The 10639-nt window shown below is 49.5% G+C and overlaps 1 protein-coding gene across 1 annotated transcript in view; it reads right to left on the reverse strand.

Annotated features, from left to right (window-relative positions):
• Positions 1-10639, reverse strand: part of LOC133652192 (uncharacterized) — a 94450-nt gene that overhangs the window by 49255 nt on the left and 34556 nt on the right. The window lies entirely within an intron of this gene.

Raw genomic sequence — 10639 nt, forward strand, 5'->3', positions numbered from 1 at the left:
ACACATTTATATACTAAATATACCTATTTATATACTAAATATACATATATACTCTAAATATACACATGTATATTTATGTAAGTGCGCATGCGTCGATCTAGACGGCCGCTGCTGCAGTTCGCTCCGTCTTTGTCTTTGTTTGTTTTGTACTTTTTTATACTTTTACATTTACGCTCCATTTACTTTTTATCCAGTCGTGCCCTTCTAAAAATGCAGTTTAGAAGTGTTTTGTTCTTCCTACTGACGGTGGGGACGCTACTGAAGAGCTCAGACGGACAACAGTGGAGAGGCTCTTTTATCTACACCAGGGAACAGTGGTTAGCGACACCAGTTATTAGCATCCAGCTAACGGACCCGGCGCTAACTAACCAGATCCCCGAGGAGCTAAAAAGGACTTATGGAGGTGCTCGTGGCTGTCGAGGGAAAGAGAGACGCTCGAGACAGAAGAGGGCTGAAGCGAGGAGGGAGAGAAGGAGATATAAACCATATCTTCCTTCCGTCGTCATGGGTAACGTGCGGTCTCTGGCAAATAAAATGGATGAGTTGTCTGTGCTTGCCGGTAGACAGAAAGAATATTGTGAGTGTAGCCTGATGTGTTTTACTGAGACGTGGCTGCACGACGATGTTCCGGATAGTAACGTCTCTATAAACGGGTTTCAAACGGTGCGCACTGACCGGGACCGAACCAACGGCAAACGGAAAGGAGGGGGGCTTGCTTTGTTTATTAATAAGAAATATTGTCATCCCGGTCATATCACAATAAAAGAGCGCCACTGTGACCCGAATATAGAGATGTTAGCTGTAGGACTCAGACCATATTATTTGCCCAGGGAGATTCCGCATGTTATCGTGATGGCAGTATACATCCCCCCCTCTGCTAACGCTGCAGCTGCGGGTGACGTCATCCACAACTCGATAGCCAGACTCCAAACCAAGCACCCGAAAGCTCTCATCCTCATCTCGGGGGATTTTAACCATGTTACTATGGACAAATCACTACCGAACTTCCCTCAGTATGTCAGCTGCCACACCAGAGAAAACAAGATCCTGGACCTGCTGTACACAAACATCAAGGATGCGTATAGCTCCATACTACTACCAGAGCTGGGCAGGTCAGACCACAACCGTGTTTACCTCAACCCCTGTTATGTGCCTCTGGTCAAAAGACAGCCTGTGACCAAAAAAACAGTGAGAAGGTGGTCAGAAGGGGTCCAAGAGACAATACAGGGCTGTTTTGAAGTAACTGACTGGCAGGTGCTCAGGACATTGACGGGCTCACAGAGTGCATCACAGGCTATATCAACTTCTGTGTTGACTCAAATGTCCCATCAAGGATGGTCACCTGCTACCCAAACAACAAGCCGTGGGTGACCAAGGACATCAAAGCCCTCCTGAATGAGAAGAAGAGGGCATTCAATGCTGGTAACAGGGAGGAGGTGAAAAGAGTTCAGGGGCTGCTGAAGACCAAACTCAGGGAGGCCAAGGAGAACTACAGGAGGAATCTGGAAGGGAAGCTGAAGGACAACAACATGAAGGCGGTTTGGAAATGTATGCAGACCATCACCGGCCTCAAACCGTCGGGGGTAGGGGGGTGGACGGAGACAAAGAGAGGGCCAATGAGCTAGGTGCTCAAAGCCGGCGCCCCACAGCTGTGTGGTGTGCTCCAGCACATCTTCAACATGAGCCTTAGGCTGCAGAAAGTCCCCACACTGTGGAAAACCTCATGCGTGGTCCCCATCCCCAAGTGCACGCGACCCAGCATGTCGAAGGACTACAGGCTGGTGGCTCTAACCTCCCATATCATGAAGACCATGGATGTCAATGCTCGGTCTGTGGCGTGGTTTGCTCTCCCGTGGTGCAAAAGAAATGGAACGGACGTGGCGTGCAGGTAAAGACATATTTAATTATTACTATAAACTCAAACAAAAGGTACAAACAAAAGGCGCTCACAGCGGAGGTAAAAAACTTGACTAGAAAACAAAAGGCGCGCACAATGGCGGAGAACTATGAACATTAAACAAACAAAAACTTACGTGACAAGAGATGAAACAAGAACTAACGTGACAAGGAACTGTGGACATGGCATGAATGGGTGATGTCGCCAGGACGAACAACAGAAACAGAAAAGTCTATATAGTGACATGATAAGTGAAAACAGGTGCGTGACTAACTGTGAACAGGTGCGTGACATGACAATGTGAAAACGTGAGACAGGTGTGTGTGAGTCCAAACGTGGAACAGGTGAAACTAATGAGTAACCATGGAAACAACAAAACCAGGAAGTGAAACCAGGAACTAAGGAAGTGTCCAAAAAACAAAACAGCACATGGCCAAACAAAAACATGAACACAGACATGACAGAACCCCCCCCTTACGGACAGATCCCAGATGTCCAAAAACAAAAAACAGGATCAAGAGTCATGGGAGGGGGGGAGGGGGACATGGCGGTGGATCGCCAGACCAGGTGTCCCCGAATCCACCGGGGCAGAGTCAGGTGGCGACGGCGGGTAGACCGCCGCTGAACCTGACGAGGTGGGCGACCTGGGAATGGCCACATTCGTGGCAGACGAGGAGGTCGGCGCACCTGGCGTGGCGGACGCCCATGGAATGGCCACATCCTTGGCCGACGAGGAGGTGGGCGCGTTGTCGTGGCAGGCGGCGAAGCTTGGCGTGGTGCGTCAGGCGGCGAAGCTTGGCGTGGCGGGTCTTGACGAGGGTCTTGGTCTTGGCGTGGGTCTTGGTCTTGGTCTTGGTCTTGGACTTGGCGTGGTTGGTCTTGGTCTTGGCGTAGTTGGTCTTGGACTTGGTCTTGGTGTGGCGGTGCTTGGACTTGGTCTTGGTTACTTGGCGGTTCTTGGTCACTTGGCGGTTCTTGGTCACTTGGCGGTTCTTGGTCTTGGTCACTTGGCGGTTCTTGGTCTTGGTCACTTGGCGGTTCTTGGTCTTGGTCACTTGGCGGTTCTTGGTCTTGGTCACTTGGCGGTTCTTGGTCTTGGTCACTTGGCGGGTCTTGGTCTTGGCTTTGGTCTTGGCGTGGGGCAGCCACGGGCGGCACTTGGCGGCGTGGGGCAGCCACGGGCGGCACTTGGCGGCGTGGGGCAGCCACGGGCGGCACTTGGCGGCGTGGGGCAGCCACGGGCGGCACTTGGCGGCGTGGGGCAGCCACGGGCGGCACTTGGCGGCGTGGGGCAGCCACGGGCGGCACTTGGCGGCGTGGGGCAGCCACGGGCGGCACTTGGCGGCGTGGGGCTGCGACTGGCGGCACTTGGCGGCGTGGGGCTGCGACTGGCGGCGCTTGGCGGCGTGGGGCTGCGACTGGCGGCGCTTGGCGGCGTGGGGCTGCGACTGGCGGCGCTTGGCGTGGAGCAGGTACTGGCGGCGCTTGGCGTGGAGCAGGTACTGGTGGCGCTTGGCGTGGAGCAGGTACTGGTGGCGCTTGGCGTGGAGCAGGTACTGGTGGCGCTTGGCGTGGAGCAGGTACTGGTGGCGCTTGGCGTGGAGCAGGTACTGGTGGCGCTTGGCGTGGAGCTGGGCGTGGAGCAGGGCGTGGAGCAGGTGGATCTTGGCATGGTCGAAAAACTGGTGGTGGCGGCCGTGCTGGTGGCTGTGGCTTGGCAGGTCGAAAGACAGGTGGTGGGGGTCGTGCTGGAGGCTGTGGCTTGGCGTGACGAAAGACAGGTGGTGGGGGTCGTGCTGGTGGCTGTGGCTTGGCAGGTCGAAAGACAGGTGGTGGTGGTCGTGCTGGTGGCTGTGGCTTGGCAGGTCGAAAGACAGGTGGTTGTGGTCGTGCTGGAGGCTGTGGCTTGGCGTGACGATGCTGAGCCACCCCACCTGAACAATTCCCAGCCCTAGCCCCCCCCTCAAGGAGCGGATACCAGACGCGCTCCCCGCGGTCTGGAACCGTCTTTTGGGGTGGGCGGAGGGGGTTCAGGAGGAGGGCAGAATCCTCCCCTCTAAATTGTCCAAAATGTCTTTCTTTCCCCCCCACCTGGGCTTTTGTGGGTGAAAAAAAAAATTCGGACTTGGGCGTGATATGAGTCCTGGGGGGCGGGGCATGGAATTTGGGGGGCTTGGATTGAACCGGTAAAGAATTTGGGAAAACAATCTCCAGGTCTGTGGAGTGCTCCTTGAGCTGCCAGGCTGGCTGATTTCCATTTCCGCCCGGAGGGGGAGGAGCCTGCAGGAGCGCAGCGTCCTTTCCAATGCTTGTGGAAGCCCTCCCTGACGTCCTTCGTTGGGAGCGGCGCTTCCGGGACTGCGGTGACGCAGCGCCATCCTCGGACCAAAGGGAGCTGATCGGCACCAGTTTGCCGGTCGGACCCCACATGAGATCCCTGCGCTCCATGGGGGAATGGCGGAGTGTCTCGGCTTCCATGGCGCGCAGGACCTCCCACGTTACCTCGTCAAAATTGTCCCATTTTTTTGCGGGAGAGCTCTCGTGCTGGCGACATCTGTCAGGACTTGGTCTTTGGCGTGGTTTGCTCTCCCGTGGTGCAAAAGAAATGGAACGGACGTGGCGTGCAGGTAAAGACATAGTTTAATTATAACTATAAACTACAAAGTACAAACAAAAGGGGTACAAACAAAAGGCGCTCACAGCGGAGGTAAAAAAACTTCACTAGGAAAAAACAAAAGGCGCGCACAATGGCGGAGAACTATGAACATTAAACAAACAAAAACTTACGTGACAAGAGATGAAACAAGAACTAACGTGACAAGGAACTGTGGACATGGCATGAATGGGTGATGTCGCCAGGACGAACAACAGAAACAGAAAAGTCTATATAGTGACATGATAAGTGAAAACAGGTGCGTGACTAACTGTGAACAGGTGCGTGACATGACAATGTGAAAACGTGAGACAGGTGTGTGTGAGTCCAAACGTGGAACAGGTGAAACTAATGAGTAACCATGGAAACAACAAAACCAGGAAGTGAAACCAGGAACTAAGGAAGTGTCCAAAAAACAAAACAGCACATGGCCAAACAAAAACATGAACACAGACATGACAATGGAGAGGTTGGTCCTGGAACAACTTCGCCCTACAGTCAAGCCCAACCTGGACCCACTCCAATTCGCCTACCAGCCTCGACTGGGAGTGGAGGACGCAGTCATCTACCTGCTGAACCGAGCCCACACCCACCCAGACAAGCCTGCGAGCAGTGTGAGGGTCATGTTTTTTGACTTCTCCAGTGCTTTCGATACCATACGACCTGGGATACTGGGTGTGACGTTGGAGACGATGCAGGTGGAGGCCCCCTTGGTGTCCTGGGTTGTTGATTACCTGACTGACAGACCACAGTACGTGCGACTGCAGGACTGTGTGTCTGACAGGCTGGTCAGCAACACCGGGGCCCCGCAGGGCACAGTCCTCTCCCCCTTTCTCTTCACCATCTACACCACCGATTTCCACTATCACTCAGAGTCCTGCCACCTTCAGAAGTTTTCTGATGACTCTGCGATAGTGGGGTGTATTGAGGATGGTGATGATGAGGAATACAGGGCACTGGTGGAGGACTTTGTCACATGGTATGGAAAGAACCATCTCCAGCTCAATGTGACGAAGACCAAGGAGCTGGTTGTGGACCTGGGAAGGAGGAGGAGTACTCCGGCGACCCCTGTTTCCATCGGGGGGGTCGATGTGGACATGGTTGAGGATTATAAATACCTCGGAGTACACATCGACAACAAGCTGAATTGGTCAAAACACGCTGAGGCAATCTGCAAGAAGGGACAGAGCCGCCTCTACTTCCTCAGGAGGCTAGGATCCTTCGACGTCTGTACAAAGATGTTGAAGATGTTCTACGAGTCGGTGGTGGCGGGCGCCTTCTTGTACGCCGTGGCCTGCTGGGGCAGCGGGCTGAGAGCGAGGGACGCAAACAGACTGGACAAGTTGGCAGAGAAGGCCAGTAACGTGGTGGGAGTGGAGCTAGACTCTCTGGCGGTGGTGTCAGAGAGGAGAAGTCTAGCAAAACTCCTAGCCATTATGGACAACACCTCCCACCCACTACACTCGGACCTTGCGGAGAGAATGAGCACGTTCAGTGGAAGGCTCAGACTCCCAAAATGCAACACAGAACGACGCAGGAGGTCCTTCATACCGACAGCCATCAGACTGTATAATGCACATGTTCCTTGACTGCACTTAAATGTAGAGTATATGTAGAATATATTTATATTATTCATATATTATATATATTATATATATAATATATGAATTTATTATTATTATTGTCTATTGTGAGCGAACTGTGGTGCTGAATTTCCCTCAGGGATCAATAAAGTACTTTCTATTCTATTCTATATACTAAATATACACATATATACACTAAATATACACATATATAGCTACAACAAACATTCCCATCACCCCTATGGTATAGACTACATCACTCCTATGGTATAGACTACTGCACTCCTATGGTATAAACTACATCACTCCTATGGTGTAGACTACATCACTCCTATGGTATAGACTACATCACTTCTATTTTGTAGACTACATCACTTCTATGGTATAGACTACATCACTCCTATGGTATAGACTACATCACTCCTATGGTACAGATTACATCACTCCTATGGTATAGACTACATCATTCCTATTTTGTAGACTACCCCGGTACTGGTCCGTGGATCGATTGGTACCGGGCCAAACAATATAAAATAAAATAAAATAAAATATATATATTTTTTTTTTTTTAAATCAAATCAACATAAAAAACACAAGACACACTTACAATTGGTGCACCAACCCAAAAAACCTCCCTCCCCCATTTACACTCATTCACACTCAATCGCACAAAAGAGTTGTTTCTTTCTGTTATTAATATTTCTGCTTCCTACATTATATATCAATATAGATCAATACAGTCTGCAGGGATACAGTCCGTAAGCACACGTGATTGTATTTCTTTATGACAAAAAAAAAAACAACCATGGTTCTGGAACTGCAGGGTGGTGTCTTCGCCTCCGCTGATCCCTCAAGTGTTGGTTCCGACACTCCTCCAGATACATGACCCCGTCATGGCAAAGCGAACGCCACAGTGATCGATTGGCTGCAGCTGTCTCAAGTTTGTGGGGTTTGATGTTGCACCTCTTCAATATCCCTTTCAGTTGGTCTTTGTACTGCAGCTTTTGTCCTCCGGGCTTTCTGCTGGCTGAAAGGAGCTGACCATAAAGGATCTGACAAAGCAATCGGTGTCCCTGCATCCGGATGGTGTGACCAACCCACCGGAGTTGTCGCTGTGTCAGGGTGGCCTCTATGCTTATGGACTCAGTGCGCTGTAAGATGTCCGTATGAGGAACTTGGTCCTGCAATGTGATGCCAAGAATGCGTTGGAGACATCTGATGTTAAATGCATCTAGGCAGCGGATGTGTCTGCGGTATATTGTCCAGGCTTCCGACCCATACAGCAGAGTTGAAACACACACCGCCCTGTAGACTGACACTTTCGTTGAGGTTTGAAGGTGGTTGTTTTCAAACACCCGGGAGCGCAGTCTTCCAAAGGCAGAGGTTGAGTTGATACGAGCCTGGATGTCATCATCGATCTGGCATGTTGGGGTCATATTACTGCCGAGGTAGAAAAACTGCTCAACGAGCTTGAGGGGTGTGCTGCTGATGGTAAAGACAGGGGGTGTAGGGGATGGGGACCTCTCCTGGATGAGAACCTCTGTTTTCTGGATGTTGATCACCAGACCTAGTGAGCGGTAGACTGATGACATGGTGTCTAGTGCATGCTGCATGGCATCAGGAGTGTGGGCGAGGAGTGTCGAGGAGGGTGCGGACATTCCAGGTAGCCAAGTGTATAGTCATATGCTTTCCTTTGTTATGTTTTCGACCGCAGTAGGGGATGCCTTGGTGGCTGCGGTTTGCCACCCAGGTGTGAGGAACAAACAATTTTTGGGTCACCTTTTCCAGACCCTTCCCCAATTTGGGGTAAGCAGTGCAGACCCTAAATAGGGCTCCTCAGTCACATGGGCAGCTGCCGAAGGAAGATCATGTTCCTGATCCCAATCTTCACAACGACCATCACACCCATGCCGCCTCTGTGCAGGATTCAAACTAGGAGCTTCCAGTCACATCCTTGACCTGCCCCCGTCGCTTTATCCTGTCGCCAGAGGACTTTTCAGAAGAAGCTGAAGCCTGCGCAAAGAGTGTATTTGTGTGAGGGATGGTGCACGCAGTTCCTTCCCCCACAATCTTGGCCACACCCACCATATTCCAGTGGCACGAGAGAAACTCGAGACGACCTTCAGGTGAGTGCAGTTGCAGGGGATTGCCAGAGATCCAGTCTGCTGGAAACCTGCCCATGTGTGTGTCCCCGGAGCACAGATTTTTCATTTGGGGTTTACTCCCGTAGCCATACTGCCTCCCGGTTTAACCCACATGGCTGTGGGATGCCTTCTTCCGCCTTCGCAGCCGTTGTGGTGGTTCTCACACCCACCGCCCTCCGCCTGCTCTGCCGTTGAGGTCTCGTGGTTTGGGATCACTCTTAGTCTGGTCTCTACCCTTCGACCTGTTTGGCTTGGGTGACCCTGCCAGGAGTGCGAGACTCCAGCCGACATAGCTCTAGGGGTCATGGAGACGCGCAAAGTGCCTCACCACGATAAGGTGGTGATCCACATACATACATTATTGGAGCCAGTTGGAGCCTATCTATATTATTTATTTATTAAGTGTTTGACAATGAAATCAAATAATGTCAAGAATGATGTTAATGAATTATTGGATGTTTTAGATTTCATTTGTGATTGACTGTTTGTTTTCAGCTGCTTACGCTCCTACTGGTGAGCCACTTCCTCCTCCTATAATTAAGAAGACAGGACAGCTGGGGGCCCTTTGTCTGTCTTTCATGTTGAAGGAGTGAGGAGTGGAACAGTTTGTTTACTGCTAAACTAGTTATTTTTGAAGCCACGCTAAAACAACTTATTTTGAAGGCACGTTAAACAAGTTATTTTGATTATGTTGAAAGTCAACCACGGAGAATATTTTTGTTTGTGAAAATAAATTATGATCATTTTGAATCTAGAAATATCTCCGCGAGTGCTTATTAAGGAATTTAGTGAGTCAAACACCTCCTCCTCAAGACTACTCTGCATGACTTTATTTTTATTTTTTCGAAACTTTTTTGGAACGCAAGAGTAGCCGTTACAAGTAAACAAACTCCACTGAAGACCCAAAAGACCAACCAAGATCGCACTGCACCGATGACAGCCAGCAGCCGGCGGGCCGTGAGTAAAATCAGCTGATGACGTCATGAATGAACGCACCGCTGCGCTGTATGGAATCATTCGAACAGATTGTGGATGTGAAATGCCATAAAACAGGATGTTGGAAGGACATTTAAGAATGAAATAAGTGGACATTAAATTGAGCTGTGCGATTACCTGGAATGATGTCTGGCACACCTGAGACGGCAGCTGAACACGAGGACATGCTGAGAACGCGCATTGCCTCGCGCAGAGGCAGACTGGGCGCGTGCACGAGGAGGCTAAATGAAATAAAGACTTTAAAGACTGATGTTAGAAATGCTGATAAAGTCAATGATGCATTTGAAGTATTTAAAGGAGCTGTGGATGAATTTAAAAATGCTCACAACTTTGTGCAAGAATTCTTATCAGAAGAGGAAAAGGAAAATGATTATTATGACTGGTATGAACCCAGAATAATAAATTTGAATTATTTTAAGAAAGATGTTGAAACATGGAAAAGAGAAATTGCACAATCAAAAGTTGGACCACTGGACCGCATATCAAATGTATCTCACAAATCAAAGTCTGCCACTGGATCAAAAGCCTCCAGATGTTCCTCAGTATCCTCAGAATTAAAAATTGCCAAAGCGGAACAAGTTGCCACAATGGCTCGAGCTGCTGCACTTAAGGAAAAACACACCTTGGAACTGGAGGAAACAAAGCTTAAAGCAAAGATGGAGCAAATGGAGTTGGAAGCAGACCTCGCAGCATCAACTGCTAAAATACAAATCCTTCAAAGTGATTTAATTCATGAAAGCCATGAGGTGGCTGAGGAACCTCCAGGTGATGGCATGACTGAGTATTATGATTCTCACCATGATACAGAAACCATGGAGAGCAATGTGGACTTTATAGAGTTCGGTGCAATACCCAAGACCCCACTTCACCAAACCATCTTAAGTCTCCACAGACCTCTACTTAAAAGGAACACCAACACATCAGAAGATCTAAATAAACCTCAAAACAAAAACGCAACTGAAAAACACAAGACCCAGATTGTAAATCAGACTCAACCAATAAATCACTCTGCACAAGATAATGTGGTTATCAATGCTGGTCATGATAACTTGGATATGGTTATTCAAAGACAAAGTGACATTGCAAAACTCATTGTCTCACAGCAAAAACTGTCTCTACTACCAGCAAGAGAGATTTCGGTGTATAATGGTAACCCACTGGCATATCAGTCTTTTATCCATGCATTTGAACACTTGATTGAAGACAAGACTGATAATGATCAAGACCGGCTCTACTTCCTTGAGCAGTTTACCTCTGGTTTGCCAAGAGACTTGGTTCGCAGCTGTTTGCACATGGAAGCCAGTAGGGGCTATAATGAAGCAAGGCGCCTCTTAAAAGAACATTTTGGAAATGAGATGAAGATTTC

The sequence above is a fragment of the Entelurus aequoreus genome, linkage group LG06 (genome assembly GCF_033978785.1).
Source record: "Entelurus aequoreus isolate RoL-2023_Sb linkage group LG06, RoL_Eaeq_v1.1, whole genome shotgun sequence".
Lineage (NCBI taxonomy): Eukaryota > Metazoa > Chordata > Actinopteri > Syngnathiformes > Syngnathidae > Entelurus > Entelurus aequoreus.